Genomic DNA, 22,208 nt, shown 5'->3' on the forward strand with positions numbered 1-22,208 from the left:
AGCAGTGATTTTCAACCTTTTTTGAGCCGCGGCACATTTTTTACATTTACAAAATCCTGGGGCACACCACCAACCAAAATTACACAAATATAATAAATAAATACATACATACATACATACACACACACACACACACACACACACACATAAATAACCCCCTCATATATACAATCCCATGTAACATCCCCTTATAAATACAGTCAATCATCAATCATCCCTCCTCAAATTTATACCACTGTCTCATTTCTGGGTTCTTCTCCTGTCTTTCCCCCTTTTCTCTCTCATGTTTCTCATTTCTCTCTCTTCCTCCCTTTTTCCCTCATTCCTTCTCCTTCTCACTTCTCCTCTTTTTCCATCCCTGTCTCTCTCCCCCCCTTATGTGTGTGTGTGTGTGTATATATATATATACACACTCGAACCATTTCCAAAACCAGTTGAGGGCTGGAGTTTTTTTCTCTTTTATTCTTTTCAAACACAGGTGTGGGCTGGGGGGGGTGTTTCTTATTATTTGGGTGCTTTTTACCATATGCTTCACGAATCACCTCTCTCCCTCTCTCTTGTTCTCTCTTATTTTCTTTCTGAGGCTCCTCCCACAATGGTGGCTACAGCGGCGCTGGCGATCCGGCCGCTAGCCGCTCCGAGCACTGTGGGAACGCCCACCCCTCTCACAGTCCAGTCCCGGGCTGACAGTAAAGGGGCTGCTTCCCATCCTCCTTCTCAGAAGGTTTCCTTCTGAGCAAGCTGGCAGGAGGATGGGAAGCAGCCCCTTTACTGTCAGCCCGGGACCGGACTGTGAGAGGGGTGGGCGTTCCCACACCGCTCGGAGCGGCTAGCGGCCGCATCGACAGTGCTGTTGCAGCCACCGCTAATGTAAAGGGGCTGCTTCCCGGCGGCAGGAACTGCGGGGGGTAGCCGGCATACGCTCCGGCTAACGAGCCCTTGCCGCAGCTATCCGCCGCTTCTTTCTTCTCCACCTCGCCTCCGCTACTCCCGCCGCCGCCTTTGCTCTCCCCGCCGGGCAAGAGGCAAAGGCGGCGGCGGGAGTAGCGGAGGCAAGGCGGAGAATAAAGAAGCGGCGGATAGCTGCGGCAAGGGCTCGTTACGCCGGCTACCCCCCGCAGTTCCTGTCGCCGGGAGTGGCGCTCCACCCCAGCAAAGCCGGCGGCGGGAGCGGCAGCGTCCAGCCCTCTAGCTGGCGCCTCGCCAGCTATCCGCCAGATTCGAGTGCCGCCGCCTCAGGCGGCAGCGACAGCAGCAACAGCAGCGCTTCGATGAAGCCGGCGAGGGAGCTCCGGAATCGGTTGGCGCTCGCCCGACGCCTTGTTTTTTTATTTCCCCCTTTGGTTTCTCTTCACAGGCGGGAGTTCGGGAGGCAAGGGAGCGCTCGAGGAGACAACGTCTTGCGGCATCGCCTCCCGTCGGGTTTACGACGAAGGGACGCTCAGCAACTTCTTTTTCCTTTCGGTGCCATAGCCACCCGCAGTCCCCGGAGCCGGCGGGTTGAGGCAAAGGGCTGCGTTTCCCTTCCCTCCCTCCCTCCTGCCCCCGTCCTGAATGGAAGCCCCGCTCGGCCAAGCAGCCCGGGATCTCCGCCGCTTGCAAACCGGGCGGGCGGAGCGGACCCGCGGTCACTTTTGGCTCTGGGGACTGCGGATGGCTATGGCGCCGAAAAGAAAAAGAAATTGCTGAGCGATGCCGCAAGACGCTGTCTCCTCGAGCGCTCCCTTGCCTCCTGAACTCCCGCCTGTGAAGAGAAACCAAAGGGGGAAATAAAAAAACAAGGCATCGGGTGAGCGCCAACCGATTCCGGAGCTCCCTCGCCGGCTTCATCAACGCGCTGCTGTTGCTGCTGTCGCTGCCGCCTGAGGCGGCGGCACTCGAATCTGGCGTGGTGGAAAATCTTTGCCTGCCTCCAGATTTTCCACCACGCCAGATTCGAGTGCCGCCGCCTCAGGCGGCAGCGACAGCAGCAACAGCAGCACTTTTTCCTTTCGGCGCCATAGCCACCCGCTGTCCCCGGAGCCGAAAGTGAGCGCGGGTCCGCTCCCCCCCCCTCAATCCCGCTCCCGGCCTCCTCCCGCCCGCGGCTGTGGAATGGGCGCAGTATCCGGCCTATAAGACGACCCCCCACTTTGGAAAAGATTTTCAGGGGTTAAAAAGTCGTCTTATACGCCGGAAAATACGGTATTTATATATTTAGGAATATTGCTATTAGATAGATTGGATTTAAGTTTTGAGCTTCATATTTAAAGGTATGTTTAAGATTTAACTGTGCTTAGAACACTAGGACATAAAGATCATTTACTACTCACTAGCTAATCAAGACTATCAAGTCGAATACCAGAGTACTATTTAATTAAAAGTATCAAAGCATTTTTGGAATTAAATTATTTTTATGAAGATTTTATAAAAAATTTATAAACTTAAATTAATTGGTAATTGTACAACTCTTGATGAATTGATTGGACTGAACTGATGAATTGATTAGATTGAACTGATATTGACTGTTATTTAAATCAATCAATCAATTAATTAACTAATTTAACTGCTTAGCTGTTTTTATTAACTATATTGTATAATTATAGAAATTGATTAATTGACTATTTGAATATTTGACTGTTTAATTACTTGGTGGGCAAATTGATTGTATAATCTGCGATATAGTGGGTATTAAGATTATTTAAAATGTCAAGGCCTTCAGCAAATCCCTCCCAATTCAAAGGTGGTAATAAATTAGTAACATCTCAACCTACAACCCCTCAGAATACTAAAGGGGCAGAAAGTGTGACAACTATGACTTCCCAGTCCTCAACAATAACACTTGCATCACTGCAAGAGTTAATATTAAAAATGCAAGAATCTTTGGATCAAAATTGTGAAAAATTGGTGGGGAACATAGAGAATGTAAGAGGTGAAATCCAAAAAGATATACAGAGAGTGGAGGACAGAGTAGGTAAGATCGACGGGAAAATTGAGCTAATACAAGGTGCCCTTTCTGAAAACGCACAAAAGATACAGGAGATAGAGCAGAAAAATGAGAAACTGGAAGCTAAATTGCAGGAAACAGAAGATAACACAATGTCAGCCATCAAAAATATGGAACAGGCCTTATTAAATATGGAGCTTGAAAAAGCCTCTTTTTTCTTAAGATTTCAAAACATACAAGAAAGTAAAGAAGAAAACATAGCAGAAACAATGGCGGAGATAATAGCGGGCGTAACGGGCTCAACAGCTAGTAGAGTACTGAAGGAAATAGATGAGATATATCGTGTGTACACTGGTTACGCCCAAAGGAATAAATTACCTCGAGCAGTCCATGTTAGGTTTGTTAAAAAAACAGCGAGGAATGAGATATACCACTTAGCCGATAATACATAAAGGAAAGGAGGTAATAGTCTTAAAGCAAATCCCCAGGCGAATTAGAGAAAAGAGAAGACAATATCAAATTTTGACATCTAAACTACACCAACATAAAATCTCCTTTAGGTGGCTTAGTTACCCTCCTGGGGAAAAAACATAGGATTAATACAACAGAAGGGGCTCAATTTTTTTTAGATCAAAACATTAAGATAATTGAATCACAGGAATTAGGGGGGAGAGGGAGAAAGGAGGTGGAGAGCAGAGAGGAATCAATATCGGATGAAAATATACAAGAACCAGAGATCAGATACAAACGACCAATCGATGGCAAAGAAGGGGCAACTACAAGGTCTAGAGCAGGAGGTAAAGAGCGGAATTAAGGAAACAACTATAGATGAAGAACTATCATTAATATCCATAAACATCAATGGTATAAATGCTTTAAAGAAAAGGAATAAAATATGGCACAAATTAACTAAAAGCAACCCAGATATAACCTGTCTCCAGGAAGTACACATCAAGAAAGATCAGCACTCAATCTTAGAATGTCCAAAATTAGGAAAACTTTTTGCTTCTCTAGCCCCAGTTAAGAAACGCGGAACTGTAATTTATGTCAAACCACGATTAAATCCCAATCTACTATATTCTGATGAAGAAGGAAGGATCTTGGCAATAAAAATAAATAAAGGGAACACGCCCACAGTAATAATTTCAATATACGCTCCAAGTATAAAACAGGCTGAATTCTATGCTAAAATACATAAAATTTTGTTAGATATTGACTCAAAAATATTTGTAATAGTCGGAGACTACAATTCGATAGCGGACAGAAAAAAAGATTATAAAAGTAATAATAAGAAAAAACTTAGGATAACTCTGCCACACACTTTCAATCAAATGGTAGAAGAATTCTTATTGAAAGACACGTGGAGATCTCTTCACCCAGATAATAGATACTATACATACTTCTCATACCCACACAAGTCGTGGTCAAGAATAGACATGGCCTGGGCTCACCAAGAATTTATTCAAAATATTACAGAATCAGAGATCCTCCCTAACATCTGGGCGGATCATAATCCAATTTGGTTAAAATGGAAAGAGCAGGAAAGATCTATCAAAAAAAGGTGGTCATTAAATCAATCTATTATTAAGGAAAAGGATTATACACTAAAGATGGAAAAGGAATTAAAATATTTCCTAGAAATAAACGATAACGGTGAAACAAATAAAGCCAACCTATGGGACACCACGAAGGCCTATATCAGAGGCTTATCGATATCATACTTAGCGGGTAAAAATAAGCAAAAGAAAAGTGAAATGCAAAAACTGTTTCAGAAAATTACCATTTTAGAAGGAGAACTTCACAAAAACCCATCAGATCAAAAAACACTAAAAGAATTGAATTTGACAAAACACAAGGTGAACTTACATAACCAAGAGGAATTGGCACAAAAAATTAGGAGTCAAAAACAAAACTTTTTCGAAAATGCCAACAAGCCTGGAAGATGGCTAGCTTGGAAGCTAGCCTCTCAACAATCAGATAGATATATCGAAGCTTTAATTGACTCACAGGGGGAAAGACAAACAAAGGAATCACACAAAAAAATTATAGCTGAACAATTCTATTCCAATTTGTATGACCAAGAACAGGTGGAGGAAAGTAAAATTAATGAGTATTTAGGACAAATAGAACTACCAAAAATTACTGAAGACCAAAAAACAAAACTAAATGATAAAATTACGATAACTGAACTCAGGCAAATTCTGGGCAAACAAAAAAACAATAAATCCCCCGGACCGGATGGGATACCCTTTGAGTTATACAAGACACTACAAGGAATATTAGAAACACACATGTTAGAATTATTTAATGACATCCTATCGGGAGGGAAAATACCAGAGTCCTGGAAGCATGCATACATTACCCTAATTCCTAAAAGTGAATCTGAAAAATTCCTAATCCAAAACTATAGGCCAATTACCCTTCTTAATACTGACTACAAAATCCTAGCAGCAATTAACTCTGAAAGATTAAAACCAATTTTAAATCAAATTATCCACACTGACCAAAGCGGCTTTCTCCCGTACAGACAAATTAAAAATAATACTAGGACAATACTGAATGCAATCGAATATTACGATGTACAGATTGGAAGACAAGCTGCATTGGTCTTTGTGGATGTGGAAAAAGCTTTTGACAAAATTAATTGAAGATATTTCATCCTGCAGTTCCAAAAAATGTTTTTTGGAGATAATTAGTAGGTTTAATTAATACAATATATACTCAGCAAAAAGCAAAAGTAATAATTAATAAAGAAATGACTGAGGAGATACAAATTAGAAAAGGCGTAAGGCAAGGATGCCCATTGGCACCATTGATTTTTATAACAGCATTAGAAGCACTATTGATTAAGATAAGAAACAATTCGAATATAAAAGGATTAAAAACCAAAAACGAAGAATTCAAACTTCAAGCCTACGCGGATGATATGGTATTCATTCTGGAAGACCCATTAGCATCAGGCAAATACTTATTAAAAGAAATAGAAGACTTTGGAGCAGTGGCAGGGTTAAAAATAAATAAAAATAAGACTAAGATAATAGTTAAAAATATGACTTTAAATCAAAAACTAGAACTAGAAAATGAATTAGAACTCCAAACCGCTCCAAAGGTAAGATACCTGTGAATAATTCTCACAGCCAAATGTAGTACCATATACAAAGACAATTATGAAATTGTTTTGCAAACAACAAAAACAAATTTGGATAAGTGGGCCAAACTCCAACTCTCATTTCTGGGAAAAATCGCAGTGATAAAAATGAATGTGCTTCCTAAAATTCTTTTTCTCTACCAGACAATACCAATAAAACTACCCAGGAAATTTTTTGATTCACTAAAGAAGTTTACACATCAATTTATCTGGAGCAAAAAAAAAGCCAGACTAAAATACAAACACCTACAAGACCATAGGAGCAGAGGAGGGATGGGAGTTCTGGACTGGAAGCTATATTACAGAGCCGCATCACTGAATTGGATAAGAGAATGGATCACCTTAAGGGACAAAAGAATACTAGTCTTGGAAGGCTATAACCTTGAATTTGGATGGCACTCATACTTAATTGGGAAAAAGGGCAAATTACTCACACATTTTAAACAGCATTTCATGAGAAAAAGTTTAATAGAAACGTGGCAATCAGTGCAAAAGTCTCAATACTTGCAGACACCAAGATGGCTCTCACCAAACAAGGCCATAACATACCCCAAAACAATGATTTTAAAAAATAAGATAACATATGATCAATTATTAAATGAAAATGACATACTAATCTCCAAATCAGACCTGCAGGACAAAGGGATCAAACTGGATTGGATCCAATACTACCAAATTAGATCTAAATATAAAGAGGACAGAGAAAGGCAAGGATTCCAAAAAATTGGTGCATTTGATAAAATTCTATTGGGCACAGATGAGAAACAAATTTCTAAAATATACAAATATTTGCTCTACCAAGAACTCGCCGAGGAGGAAGTAAAAGGTAACATGATAGCCTGGGGGCAAAATTTCGGTTATACGATAAATTTACCAGAATGGGAAAAAATTTGGGTAAACAATTATAAAATAACACTTTCAATCCCATACAAGGAGAATATATACAAGATGTTCTACAGATGGCACCTCCCCCCAGCCCGTCTGTCTAAGATGTACCCAAAACTCTCCCCCATCTGCTGGAAGTGTCAGGAAAAACCAGGCATTTACTATCACATGTGGTGGACATGTCCATCAGTCAAGCAATTTTGGGGGGAAATTAGAAACATGATTGAAGGAATTATAAGGAAGGAAATAAATATAAGACCAGAACTTTTTTTATTGGGAATATTCAGGCAACATTTTACAAAGCATGACAGACACGTAATATTGCATATCACAACAGCGGCCAGAATCACGTATGCTCAATGTTGGAAGGAGGAACTCACACCCACAATCTACAATGTGATAACTAAAGTGTACCAGGTAGTTGAAATGACAAAATTGACCTATGAATTGCAAAATAAGGACATGGAAGACTTCCATAAAAGCTGGGACAGGTGGTATATCTGGGTTGCAAAAAATAAATTAGAATAAAAATTTAATTAATCCAAGTTAAAATCAGGAACCCCAATACCAAATTCAAAAACAATAAACTCAAATACTATTTATATACATTAATATACCATAGTACTATTATACCATTGAAACAAGAAGGATATATGATTGACAAAATGACATGAAGAATTGGAAATGTATTTATGTAACCGATGTATAACAAAGCAATAAAAGGAAGATTTAAGCTGCATATCAAATTCACTACTCTTAGAGTAGTTCAAATGTAAATAACGATATCAAAAATGTAATAGATAAAGCAGAGTGCTTTATTCTCTCTTTCTTACTTTCTTTCACACCTATCTCTCTTTTTACTCACCTTTTTTCTTTTTTCTATTTAAATCTTTGTGTATGTATTGTTGTATTATATGTATTGTAGTTGTGTGATTTTATTGTAAATATTTAATAAACTTTTTTTTAAAAAAACAAAACAAAACATGGATTTACACAACTCATTCAAGGCAAAGCAATAGACAAAACTTACATAGACTTCTGTAAACCCTTTGATTAAGTGGTGCACAACAAACTTCTTCTAAAACTGCAATCTTATGGCATTTCTGACACCCTGCATAAATGGAAAACTGGTTCCTGTCGAATAGGCAACAAGTGATCAAAATACCGAACGCTATATCAAATCCTGTACCTGGTAACAGTGGTGTCCCCCAAGGCAGCATTTTAGGGCCAACACTTTTTCTACTTTACATTAATGACCTTTTTGATCATATTATAAACGATTTCATGTTCTTCACTGATGAGGTAAAACTATTCCACATTACCAACAATGCTGCTACTCTTCAAAAAGACTTTTAACTATTTGTCTGAATGGTTAAACAAGTGGCAACTTCAAATCTCAATAAACAAATGCTCTGTCTTACACATTGGCAAAAAAAGTAAATCAGAACACAAAATACAAACTGGGTGCATACACTCACTCTGTCCAAGATCTTGGAGGAGTATTGATGTCTAAATGCCAGAACCCACTGTAATATTATTGCCAAAAAAGCATTAACCTAATCTTGCATACTTTCTTCCCTGGTAATAGTGTACTTTTAACTAGAGCATACAAAATATATGCTAGACCTATTCTTGAATACAACTCATCTGTCTGGAGTCCAGAGGTATTTTACAAGAAGAGTCCTCCACTCCTTTGTTTGCAACAAAATACCTTATGACACCAGACTTGAAATTTTGGGCCAAGACAATTTAGAACTACGATGCCTTCAGTGTGACCTAATTGTACCATATAAAATTATCAGTTACATTGTCCTACCCATCAATGATTACTTCAGCTTCAACCACAACAGTACATGAGCACACAATAAATACAAACTTAAGATAAGCCACTCCAAACTCAATTGCAAAAAATACAACTTCAGCAACAGGGTGGTCAATGCCTGGAATACACTACCAGACTCTGTTGTTTCTTCCCCAAATCCCCAAAACTTTAACCTTAAATTGTCTACTGTTGATCTCACCCCATTCCTAAGTGGGCTGTAAGGGGCATATATAAACACACCAATGTGTCCACTGTCCCTGTCCTAATGTTCCCATGTACTCAAAATCATCTCACATTTATATTTTTACTTTAATCTTATATATGCCGGACAAAAATAAATTAAAATAAAATAAAATAAAGTGCATGTGTCCAGCCAAATATTTTTCAGTAATATGCTCACAGGGTATGGAGTACCAAGTAGTGAAATCTCAATTTTTTTTTGTTCTGTGGGCATAGTTTGGTAACCATGGCTTGGTCATTGACTGGATGGGTGTGGCCAATTTGATTGGTCTCACCCTTAGGAAATTTCTCCTTAGCTGAACTCACAATAAAATAGCATAATAAAATAGCACTGTTCCAATATTTAAAATAGAGTTGGAAAGGATCTTGGAAGTCTTTTAGCCCAACCCCCTGCTTAGGCAGGAAACCCTACACCACTGCAACAAATGGTTATCAAGAGGGCATGGCCAAGCACCCAAGGGGACATGGAGTTCCTCTCACTCTGTAGAGGAACCCCAATAGCCCTGCCACTTGGGGACCTGCTTCTATCAGAACCAGTTCGGAATTGCCCTGGAGGGATGGTGAAGAACTGAGACTGCCAGCGAGCTGAAAGGGGTCAGCAACCCCCCAGAAAGCCAGCTTAGACTGGTGGCAATAGAAACAGCCTGTAAAAAAGCTGTCTAAGCTACAGACGCCACAAATGGATTGATAGATTGATTTGAAAGATTGGAAGTCATCTGGAAAGGAAAGGTAACTTAACTGAAGGGCTGGACTTAAAGATTTAAAGATTAAACTGGTGTGTTGCTTTGCTGGAGAAAAATTTGAGACCATTTTTTAAGATTAAGGGAGACAAATACATTGGAAAGCTTGGAAAGTGTTGTGATTCAGCCTGAGGCTCCTCAGGGACCGGCTGCGTCTCTGCTGGATCCATGCCCAGAGGAGGAGGATAGTGAACAGGAGGGGGAGGACCAGGCAGACGGGGGAGAGGAAAGTCAGGAAGAGGAGGAGGGAGAGCAGCCTGAGAGCCCCAGGGGGGGGCTCTCCCCAGCTAGTAGCCTGGACTCATTGGATGAAGAAGCACAGGCTATAATTGACATGAGACAGCGACGTGCAGCTCAGAGATGGGACCAATTAGAAAGGTATTTGCATCACTGAATTGGCAACAGCTGGGTTTGGGTGTGGTTCTCCTCAGCAGGGTTTAAAAGGCAGGCCCGCCCTTGCAGCCTTGTGGAGCGTTATTAACTGGAAGTTCTGTGACCCTGCTTCACCTCTCGGCGTCTCTGATCTTGGCTTGTGGCCTAGAAGTCTGGAAGACTTGGGGGAGGCGTGGGTTTGTTATCTCCAGCGTTGTTTTTGACAGCAAGAATCCTGTTTTATTTCATGGTCTTCATGAAACAGCGTGTTCCTGTCTAGAAGAACAGTTTCTGTTACCTGTGTTTGCTTTGAATTATATAAACTGCCTTTGCTTTTTACCAGTGTGTCTGGATTCTCTTTTTGGTTGGTGTTGGCTTCTGGAGGGACCCAGACAGAACAGTATAATGCTCCACCAACCACCAGACACCTGGTTCACAGTTTGGGGGTGGTTTGTTTGTTTTTTCTTCCTGCTCTCTGCTGCTGGTTCCTTGTTTGGCATTTTTGCTTTTTGGGTTCCTGTTTTTGCCTTCCACCATGGCAGTTTCTGCAGCTGACATGCAGGCTGTGTTTGATGAGTTGCGCAGGGACATTGCGCAGTTGACCCAGACGGTCCTGGTGTTACAACGCCAGGTGGAGGACCTGTCCCACCAGCCGGCCCCACCCCAGGCGCCCCCTGTGGTACCTCCTCCAGCGCCTTTGCCGAGGAGGAAATGTTTTGTGGTGATGCCAGAAACGTTCTGGGGGGACCGGCAGCTGTTTTCTGCGTTCCTGAGCCAAATGCAGCTGTTTATAAACGCCCAGATGGTGCACGTTCCTGGAGATGACCACAAGGTGGAGTTTCTTTGTAGCTTGTTGGCTGGCCCTGCAGCGTCGTGGGTGGCACCTTACCTGGCTCGAGATGACCCTCTACTTCAGAACTTTACTGCTTTCTGTGACCAGCTGCATCATCAATTCGCAAACCCAGTGCAAGAGCAGACGGCCACATGGGCGCTGAAGCAATTGTGCCAGGGTTCGCGCCCCCTGGCGGACTACATGGCTGACTTTCGGTCCCTGGCTGGGCAGGTCCAATGGAATGAGGCTGCCCTGCTCGAGGCCTTTCAGGATGGATTATCGGACACTATGTTGGATGAGCTGGTGCATGAGGTGCTGCCCGGCACTCTGTACGCTTTGGAGGGGCATTGCCTGGCAATAGAGGCCAGGCTGTTGGCCAGGGAAGTCCGTCGAGCGGGACGGTCCAACCCCCGTGCTTCAGGCGTCCCGCTGACACCTGTTCTGCAGCGGGGGTTGTCGACCATAGGAACCCCGGCTCCAGTCCCTGCGCCCCGCTGTTTTCAACCAAGCCTGATGGATCGTGTTTCCGCCGGGGAGCCAATGGACGTGAGTTACGCACGACCCCGCCAGACCCCAGAGGAACGGGGGCGTCCGGGTTGTGTTTTTATTGCGGGGCCCCAGGACATTTTGCTGTGGTTTGTCCCCACAAGAGGCAGAGCACAGTGACTGCCGCCGTTCCAGTACCCTCCAGCTCTCCTGTGCTTCCAGTGGCTTCCCCCATTCAGTTCCAGGAGACAACCCCTTGTGTCCCTGTCCCTGTCATGGACTCTCTGATGGTGGGGCCTTCGTCTGGACGTCCTCAGTCATCGGAGCGGTCGGGAAACGAGGGGGGGGCGGCTTGGTGGCAACACTAGGTCGGGCAGGGATCCCACTTTCTCCTGACTCCACGGCTACCGACTCCAGACCGTTTTGACACCTGACGCTCGCTGTGACCTTGCATATTGCTCAACAGACTCGGATTTATCCAGCGTTGGCCCTCGTGGATTCGGGGGCGACGACGAATTTCTTGGACGAAGCCTTTGCCCACCGCCATTCCTTGCCCCTTTCTCCTGTCATCCCGCCGTTAACTGTTGAGACCATTGATGGGCGGGTGTTGCTGGCTGGTCCCATCCCTTTCCAGACCCTGCCGGTGCGGATGTGCATCGGAACTCATGAGGAGGTCCTGCAGTTTTATGTCACCAAGGGGCTTCATTTTCCCCTCGTGCTGGGGTTGTCGTGGCTGCGCGCACATGACCCGCATGTGGTGTGGTCCCAGAACCTGGTAACATTCTCCAGTTTGCAGTGTGTGGACCACCACCGACATGTGTGCGCAGCCCACGGCCCAGTAGTTCCCGTGATCCAGTTACCCCGTTGCCTCGAGGAGTTCGCCAATGTTTTTAACAAGAAGGAGGCGGATCGGCTACCACCGCATCGGACGTACGACTGTGCCATAGACCTGATCCCTGACGCCAAGCTCCCGGCTGGTTGTTTGTACTCCATGTCAGAGCCGGAGCTTGTGGCTCTCAAGGAGTTTATTGAGAAGAATTTGGCCAAGGGATTTATTCGGACATCCAAGTCCCCTTTGTCTGCCCCTGTTTTGTTCGTGAAGAAGAAAACGGGCGATCTTCGCCTCTGCTGTGACTATCGGCGCCTTAACACCATCACGGTGTGGAATAGGTACCCCTTGCCCTTGATCCCTGAACTCATGGACCGGTTGCAGACGGCAACGGTGTTCACCAAAATTGATTTGTGCAGTGCGTACAATTTGGTCTGGATGCGGGCCGGGGATGAGTGGAAGACAGCGTTCGGCACACATTACGGCCACTTTGAATACACCGTGATGCCCTTTGGCCTCACCAACACCCCGGCCGTGTTTCAACATCTGATGAATGATGTGTTCCGGGACATGTTGGACCATTTCGTTGTGATTTACCTTAATAACATTTTGGTGTATTCCCCGAACCATGCCCTGCATTTGGACCATTTGCGCCGGGTCCTGCTCTGGTTACGGGAGCAGCATTTGTATGCCAAGCTGGAGAAGTGCCAATTCTTCCAGACTACCGTCAAATTCCTTGGGCACATTTTATCTCCAGGTGGCATTTCCATGGACCCGGGCAAAGTGGCCGCACTTCAGTCTTGGCAACCTCCACGACGGGTGAAAGTCATACAACGTCTCTTGGGGTTTGCGAACTACTATCGAACTTTTATTCTGGGGTATGCCACGTTAACCACGCCCTTGACTTGGTTGTTACAAAAACAAGTCCCGTTTGGTTGGGGAGAGGCGGAACAGCGGGCTTTTGATGCCCTGAAAGCGGCGTTCATGGCGGAACCGCTTCTGCGCCATCCTGATCCCGCTCAGCCTTTTGTGTTGGAAACAGACGCCTCGGACATAGCGGTTGGCGCAGTGCTCCTCCAAGCCCATCGTCCCGGTGACATTCTGTTTCCGTGTGCCTACTTCTCCCACAAATTGTCACCCTCGGAGAGAAATTATACAATTTGGGAGAAGGAACTCTTAGCGGTGAAGGCCGCCTTTGAGCATTGGCGGCATTACCTGGAGGGGGCCCGTCACCAGATTGAAGTACGGACGGACCACCGGAACCTTGAGTATCTTCAGACGGCTCAGAAATTGAACCAGAGACAGATCCGCTGGTCCTTCTTTTTCGCGCGGTTCAATTTCCGCATCAGGTACACTCCCAGCACCCAGAACCCTCGAGTGGACGCATTGTCTCGCAAGCCGGAGTACACTCACCCGAAGGAGCTGGCTCCTCTTCAGATGGTTCTTCCCCCTGCAGCTTTGGCTGCGACTCAGGACCCAGTGGACTTGCGTTGCCGTTTACGGGAGGCGCAGTGGGGGGATGGGTTCGTAGCGCAGAGGGTGCGGGAGTTAACACCCAATTCCCCCTGGACGTTCCAAGATGGTCTGCTCCGGTACCGGGGGCAGCTGTATGTTCCCGCTGGCCCAGTGAGGGGCCTGATTATGGCCCAGTGTCATGACTGTCCAGTGGTGGGGCATTTTGGCCTGTTCAAAACATTAGAGCTGGTCACTCGGACATTGTGGTGGCCACGCATCCAAGATGATGTGCGTTCCTATGTGGCCACCTGTGTCCGGTGTCGTACGGCCAAGAGGGTGACTGGAGCCCCGCCAGGATTACTGCAACCTTTGCCCATGCCTGAGAGACCCTGGGGTGCCGTGTCCATTGACTTTGTGACCCATTTGCCTTCCTCAGCTCGCTTCACGGTGGTCATGGTGGTGATGGATATGCTCACCAAGATGGTTCATTTTGTACCTTGCACTAGGGTGCCCACTGCCCAACTCACGGCCCAAATGTTTATCAGCCACATTTTTAGGTTACATGGGCTCCCGGATCTGGTGGTCTCTGACAGGGGAACACAATTCACAGCCCGGTTCTGGCGGGAATTGATGTCGGCCTTGAATGTGTCCATGTGCCTCGCATCGACGCAGCACCCCCAGACTGATGGAGGCACAGAAAAGGTCATAGGGATACTGGAGCAATACCTGCAGTGTGTAGTGGCGGATCGCCAGTCTGATTGGTCCAGGTTCCTCCCTGTAGCGGAGTTTGCTTTTAACAACTCCCGCCACTCCTCGACCCGACTCACGCCCTTTTTTGCAAATTATGGCTTCCATCCTCGCTTCTTTCCCTTGACCCTCCTAGATTCCCCGGTGCCTGCTGCAGAGCACTTCCTCTCGGAGCTGCAGGCGGTCTACGAGATGGTGAAAAGGTACCTTAATAAGGCCAAGGAGGACTATAAGAGAGTGGCTGACCGCTCCAGATGGGATGTGCCCCCCTTGGTGGTGGGGGATCAGGTGTGGCTGTCCACAAAATATATAGCCTCCGAATTACCCAGACACAAGTTAGATCCCCGGTTCCTGGGGCCTTTTCTCGTTGAAAGGGTTATCAACCCGGTGGCCTACCGACTCACCTTGCCGGCCAACTTGCGGGTCCACCCTGTGTTTCACCGTTCGCTGTTAGTCCCTGTCCCTCCCGATTGTCCGCTCCGTCCCAATGTTCCCGTGTTTCCTGCCCCGTGCATTCGTGACCACCTCCCTGATGCTATGGTGCATGCCATTCTGGATTCCCGTTGGGTGGACGCTGGCTTCCAATACAAGGTGCAATGGGTGGAGGGGGACCCTGATGATTGCTCCTGGGTGGAAGCTGCCTTGCTGGACGCTCCCGACCTTCTTTGGGATTTTCACGCCCGGTTTCCCCAGAAACCACGTCCTCTCCGCTGGCAGGTGGGGAGGGGCCTTCCGATGGGGGATGGTGTTGTGATTCAGCCTGAGGCTCCTCAGGGACCGGCTGCGTCTCTGCTGGATCCATGCCCAGAGGAGGAGGACAGTGAACAGAAGGGGGAGGACCAGGCAGACGGGGGAGAGGAAAGTCAGGAAGAGGAGGAGGGAGAGCAGCCTGAGAGCCCCAGAGGGGAGCACTCCCCAGCTAGTAGCCTGGACTCATTGGATGAAGAAGTACAGGCTATAATTGACATGAGACAGCGACGTGCAGCTCAGAGACGGGACCAATTAGAAAGGTATTTGCATCACTGAATTGGCAACAGCTGGGTTTGGGTGTGGTTCTCCTCAGCAGGGTTTAAAAGGCAGGCCCGCCCTTGCAGCCTTGTGGAGCATTATTAACTGGAAGTTCTGTGACCCTGCTTCGCCTCTCGGCGTCTCTGATCTTGGCTTGTGGCCTAGAAGTCTGGAAGACTTGGGGGAGGCGTGGGTTTGTTATCTCTAGCGTTGTTTTTGACAGCAAGAATCCTGTTTTATTTCATGGCCTTCGTGACACCTCTGTGAAGTTCCAGCGTGTTCCTGTCTGGAAGAACAGTTTCTGTTACCTGTATTTGCTTTGAATTATATAAACTGCCTTTGCTTTTTACCAGTGTGTCTGGATTCTCTTTTTGGTTGGTGTTGGCTTCTGGAGGGACCCAGACAGAACAGAAAGTGGCTAATTAGCAAATGGAAGTTTCTTAAATAAATAACTCAGAAGACTGTAACTAAAACCCAACACTAGAAAACTCTGAGAACTTTTGAATAAATTACAGATTTAAAAAGTATTGGATTCAATTTATATTGGTTTTTTCCATTTTTAAAATATACAAAGACATTGAATAAAAGCAGGAGACCTTTTTGGACCCTTAAATCTTTTCGGAGACAACTTAGTTGTAAATTTTCTATATTTAGTATTTGAAGTCTGGAGGAGTAGGGTAATTTGTTACATGAGGAGTAGTGAAGGACTCTCCTTGTGAAGTATTTCTGGACTCCTTCGATTGTAGTAATATCTAATATGCAGTGTGGTCTCCACACAGGTGAGCTATATTCTAGAACAGGTCTTACAAATGTTTTGGATGCTCTGGTTTATAAATCAGTGTTTCTAGAGAAGAAGCTATGTAAGATTAGGTTTACAATTCTTAATGTTTTTTTGCAATGCTGTTACAGTGGGCTCTAGCACTTAGGTCATTGGAAATGAGTACTCCAAGGTCTTTGACTGAGTGAGGGTCCTCTGTTAGTTCAGTTTTACCAAGTATGTATTTAGTATTTGGATTCTTTTTAACAATGTGAAGGACGGAGCATTTGTTGGTAGAGATTTGAAGTTGCCAGTTCAGCTACATGGTCAAGGTCCTTTTGAAGAGTAGAAGTATTGTCAATGGTATTAAATAGTTTAACATCATCAGCAAAGAGAACACAATTGCTTGTGATATTGTCACAGAGATCATTTATGTAGAATATAAAGAGAGTAGGTCCTAAAACATTGCCTTGTGGGACACCACTGTTAACTGGAGCAGGATTAGATATGGCATTACCTATTTTGACCACTTGTTGTCTGTTGGACAGGAACGCTGAAATCCAATCATGCAGAGGTCCAGAGATGCCATAGGATTTTAGTTTCAGAAGACATTTGTCATGAACTACTGCATCAAAGGCTTTGCAAAAGTCTATATAGATTGCATCTATTAACCTACCCTGATCAAGTTGGGTAGTCCATATGTTTTTACAGTGTAAGAGTTGCAGATTGCAGGATAATTTTTTCCTGAAACCGAATTGTTTGTTGAAAAGTAGGTTATTGGTTTCAAGATGAAGTGTAATGGATTGGTTTATGATGGATTCCATCACTTTGCAAGTGACACAAGTCAGGGAGATTGGTCTGTAGTTTTCAACATTGCTTGGATCACCATTTTTGAAGATAGGGAGAACTGTGGCTAGAGACCAGAGTTTAGGTAGGGAACTAGTTGTAGAAGATATTTTGAAAATTATGCTTAGGGGTTCCGCCAGGGTTCAGGAGAGCTTTTTTAAGAAGTATGTGCATAGTCCATCTGGTCCAATAGAAAGGGAAGGTTTTAGGTTGTGTAATTATTTTTTAACATTTTCCTCTGTAAATTCAATTTGTGTTAGATCATTGAAGTTAGTTGAGTTGCGACTAGGAAATGCTTGGCATGAGCTGTTGCTGTTAACAAAGACAGAGCTGAAGAAGGTGTTAAAGAGGTTGGCTTTAATTGTTTCATTGTTATACTCTTTATCATTAGGTCCTTTAAGGAGTGGGATGGATCTAGAGTCTTTGAGTTTATTGTTTACAAAGTTATAGAAGGCAGGAGTTGATTTTGCACATAGGAGGTTTTCTACTTGATTAATGTGATAGTTGGTACATTCAGTCTTTATTTGATGACATAAATTCTTATAGTGTTCTGTCTGGGTTTTCCCAAACCTCAACACCAACTGAAAAAACAGCCAGACACTCTGGTAAAAGCCAAAAGTATTTTATAGCTGGAAAAAATAAGCACAAAGGAAAACCTGTCTTCACAACAGACAGGCTATAATACGTTACAGCAGGGTCCTGATGTCCAGTCAATACCACAAGCTTCTTGCTGGCACACACCCCCAAGTTTTCAATAGTCCAAGGCACAAACCAGGATTGTAAGCCACCAAAGTTCACAGACAGGTCTCACGAATCTCCAAGATAAAACTCCACAAGCCAGGAAGGGTGGGTCCGCCTTTTATCCTTTCCCAAGAGCACCACACCCAAACCCAGCTGTGACCTCTAATGCTGGAAATACTTAGCCAATTGAGTCCGTCTCTGATTAGCTCTCCTCTGTCGCATATCTATGATGTCTTGAGCATTTTCCCCTAAGGAATCCAGGCTGCTTGCTGGGGAGAGCTCCCCCTGGTGGGACTCTGGCTGTCCTTCTTCAGCCTGGGATTCCTCGTCAGTCTGCACCTCCTGTTCCTCAGCCTCTCCCTCTGAGCTGGAAACCGACAGAAGGTCAGCCATTCCCGGAGGGGTCCCAGACCGAACCACAACATATAGATAGCTGTTTTTAAAGTTTGCAACATGACTTGTTTTATTTTTACGCCAGAGTAATCTTTTTTTGAATTGTAGCTTTCTTATTTTTATGGGTAATTTATTTTTCTTGGTTTTGGTGAATATTAGAGATACATATAATTTTATGACTCTTTGGATTTCAAGCAAAAATATATTGTAAAAGTCATCTACAGTGATACAGCTGGAGAATATTGTGGTCCAGTTAAGAGATGAGAGATAAGATTCTATGTTTTCATAGTTGGCCTTTTTAAAGTTGAAATTGGTTGTCTTGTTCTTGGGGTTGTTTATTTGAGGAAGTACATTGAGGCAAAGTCGCTTGTGTTGTGGTCACAGTTGGAAAAGGGTTCTCTTACTTTGAGTCCATAAATTGAGTGTAAACTGTTGCAGAAGGTGAGGTCTAGGCAGTTGTTGAGTCTGGTGTTGTCTGTAACTAGTTGCACTAGTCCTAGACTAGTGATAGTACTAGGTGTAAAATATACAGTGATCCCCCGCTCGTTGCGAGGGTTCCGTTCCAGGACCCCACGCAACGAGCGGGTTTTCGCGAAGTAGCGCTACGGAAGTAAAAACACCATCTGCGCATGTGCAGATGGTGTTTTTACTCCCACAGCGCTAGCGAGGAGCCGAAGATTGGGGGCGGTGCGGCTGTTTTAAAACGTCGCCGCCGGCATGGGGGGCTTCCTAGCAGCCCCCCAAACCCGGGTTGGGGGTCCGGGGGGTGCTTGCAAGCCCCCCATGCCGGCGGCGACATTTTAAAACAGCCGCGCCGCCCCCAATCTTCGGCTCCTCGCTAGCGGGCAGGCAGGCGGCGGACAAGCCGTTCGCTGGCGCTTGCTCTCGCCGCTTTCGAGCTGAGTCCTGGAGCGAATTCGCTTCAGGACTCAGCTCAAAAGCGCCGACAGCCAGCGCCAGCGAACGGCTTCTCCGCGCTGGCTGTCGGCGCTTTTGAGCTGAGTCCTGGAGCGAATTCGCTTCAGGACTCAGCTCAAAAGCGCCGACAGCCAGCGCCAGCGAACGGCTTCTCCGCGCTGGCTCTCGCCGCTTTCGAGCTGAGTCCTGGAGAGAATTCGCTTCAGGACTCAGCTCAAAAGCGCCGACAGCCAGCGCCAGCGAACGGCTTCTCCGCGCTGGCTCTCGCCGCTTTCGAGCTGAGTCCTGGAGCGAATTCGCTTCAGGACTCAGCTCAAAAGCGCCGCCAGCCAGCGCCAGCAAACGGCTTCTCCGCGCTGGCTCTCGCCGCTTTCGAGCTGAGTCCTGGAGCGAATTCGCTTCAGGACTCAGCTCAAAAGCGCCGAGAGCCAGCGCCAGCGAACGGCTTCTCCGCGCTGGCTGTCGGCGCTTTTGAGCTGAGTCCTGGAGCGAATTCGCTTCAGGACTCAGCTCAAAAGTGCCGACAGCCAGCGCCAGCGAACGGCTTCTCCGCGCTGGCCCTCGCCGCTTTCCAGCTGAGTCCTGGAGCAAATTCGCTTCAGGACTCAGCTCGAAAGCGGCGAGAATGAACGGCGTGGGCGGGCGAAGGGCGGGCGGCAGCGAGGAGTTTGCGTGGGCGGTGGGGAAACTCCTTGCTGATGCCTGCTGCTCGCCCTCCCACCAGCAAGAGGGGGAAGACCCAGGGAAGCCGCCCAGCAGCTGATCTGCCGGGCGCCATCTACGCATGCGTGCCCATAGAAAAAGAGGGCACACATGCGCAGATGGTGTTTTGACTTCCGGGTTGAAAAATCGCAAATTACCCTGTTCGCAATGGTCGGGGACGCAATAACCGGGGTATTACTGTACATTAATTATGCTTTTCTGGGTTTGTCTTGAGGAAGGAATGTGATTCTGAAAGACAGTATCTTAAGTTACACATTACAATGAGAAACAGCATAAAAACAAGTATTAAAGTACTAATAAGGCAAAGACTTTTATTTTGAAAACCATATACAGTGGTACCTCAAGATACGAACCCCTCGTCTTACGAACAACTCGTGATATGAACCCGGAGTTCAGAAAAATTTTGCCTCTTCTTATGAACTTTTTTCGAGTTACGAACCGGTGTTCGGAGACTGCTGGGAAGCCGCGCGGCTGTTTTAAAAGGTGACAGCCGGGTGGCGGGGCTTCCCAGAAGCCTCCCGAACCCCGGTTCGTAACTCGAACAAAGTTCGTAAGAAGAGGCAAAATTTTGCTGAACCCCGGGTTCGGTTCGGGAGGTTGCTGGGAAGCCCCCCAGGCCGGCTGCGACCTTTTAAAACAGCCGTGCCGCTTCCCAGCTGTCTCCCGAAGCTGAACGCAGAAGTTCGGCTTTAGCGTTCGGCTTCAGGAGACAGCTGCGAAGCGGCGCGGGTGTTTTAAAAGGTTGCAGCCGGCCTGGGGGGCTTGCCAGCACCCCCCGAACCCAGGTTCGGGGTTCGGGGGGGTGCTGGCAAGCCCCCCAGGCCGGCTGCGATCTTTTAAAACACCTGTGCTGCTTCCCAGCTGTCTCCTGAAGCCGAACACGGAAGTTCGGCTTTAGCGTTCGGCTTCAGGAGACAGCTGGGAAGCGGCGCGGCTGTTTTAAAAGGTCGCAGCCGGCCTGGTGGGCTTGCCAGCACCCCCCCGAACCCCAAACCTGGGTTCGGGGGGGTGCTGGGAAGTCCCCCAGGCCGGCTGTCACCTTTTAAAACAGCCGCACGGCTTCCCAGCAGTCGCCGAAAGCCGTTTTTTTGCGGGGGGGGGGGGTTGGTTGCACGGATTAATTGACTTTACATTGTTTCCTATGGGAAACAATGTTTCATCTTACGAACCTTTTGTCTTACGAACCTTTATTCTTCGCGCCTCCTTTTCCCCACCTTCCTTCTTTGGGGCCCAGCAGGAGAGCGCTGGAAACAGCGGCATCTGGCAGTAGCCGGGGGACAGCTGCGAGTGGGAGCTCCAGGTCAGAGGCACAGGCACAGGCAGCGCCCCGCCCAGCTGGAGCTTCCCTGGCGTCGGCGGCAAGTGTCCTTTGGGGCCTGGCAGGAGGGCACTGGCGGTGGGAGTGGGAGGGTGCTGGCTGCAGCAGCCCCAGGCAGTCGCGGGGAGATGGCAGTGGCAAGAGGGAGCTCCAGGGTGGAGGCACCGACGGTAGCGGTTGGATGTGCTGCTGGAGACGTACATGCTGGCACTGCGGGGCTGGCACTGGCTCGCTGGCTGGGCCGAAGGTGCCAGCCCCATGCCCATGCCCAGCGCAGCGCCAGCATATACGGCGTCCAGCTGCCGCCATCAGGGCTCCCGCTCACAGTCAGCCGCTCTGCCGCCACCCTTGGCTACTGCCTGATGCCACTGTTGTCGGCGTGGTAGAAAGAGAGAGAGAGACAGAGAGAGAGAGAGACATAGCAAGAGAGAGAGAGAGAAAGAAAGAAAGAAATAGCAAGAGATAGAGAGAAAGAGAGATAGCAAGAGAGACAGAGAGAGAGAAAGAGAGACATAGCAAGAGAGACAGAGAGAGAGAGAGAGAAAGAAAGAGAAATAGCAAGAGAGAGAGAGAAAGAGATAGCAAGAGAGACAGAGAGAGAGAGACAGAGAAAGAGAGACAGAGAAAGAGAGAGAAAGAGATAGCAAGAGAGACAGAGAAAGAGAGAGAGAGAAAGAGAGAGAAAGAGAGAGAATGAAAGAGAGATAGCAAGAGAGACAGAGAGAGAGCAAGGGAGAGAGAAAGACATAGAGGGAGGGAAGGAGGGAGAGAGAAAGAGAACAAAAAAGAGAGGAAGAAAGAAAGAAAGATGGAGAGAGAGAAAGAAGGGAAGGAAGGAAGAGAGAGAAAGAGGGAGGGAGAAATAGAGTGAAATGGAGGAAGAGATATTTTTTTTGTCCAAACTTTTCTTTAGCCCCCCACCCCACCCACCCGTTCAGTGTTCCCCAGAATTTTGAAAATATGAATAATGTGCCGCGGCTCAAAAAAGGTTGGGAAACACTGGCATAGACTACCATAGTGGT

General features: G+C 46.5%; 1 long non-coding RNA gene across 1 annotated transcript in view; it reads right to left on the reverse strand.

The window, feature by feature from the left end:
* LOC139153413 (uncharacterized) overlaps positions 1-22,208 on the reverse strand; it is a 133,971-nt gene that overhangs the window by 16,286 nt on the left and 95,477 nt on the right. The window lies entirely within an intron of this gene.

Source organism: Erythrolamprus reginae, chromosome Z (genome assembly GCF_031021105.1).
Source record: "Erythrolamprus reginae isolate rEryReg1 chromosome Z, rEryReg1.hap1, whole genome shotgun sequence".
Lineage (NCBI taxonomy): Eukaryota > Metazoa > Chordata > Lepidosauria > Squamata > Dipsadidae > Erythrolamprus > Erythrolamprus reginae.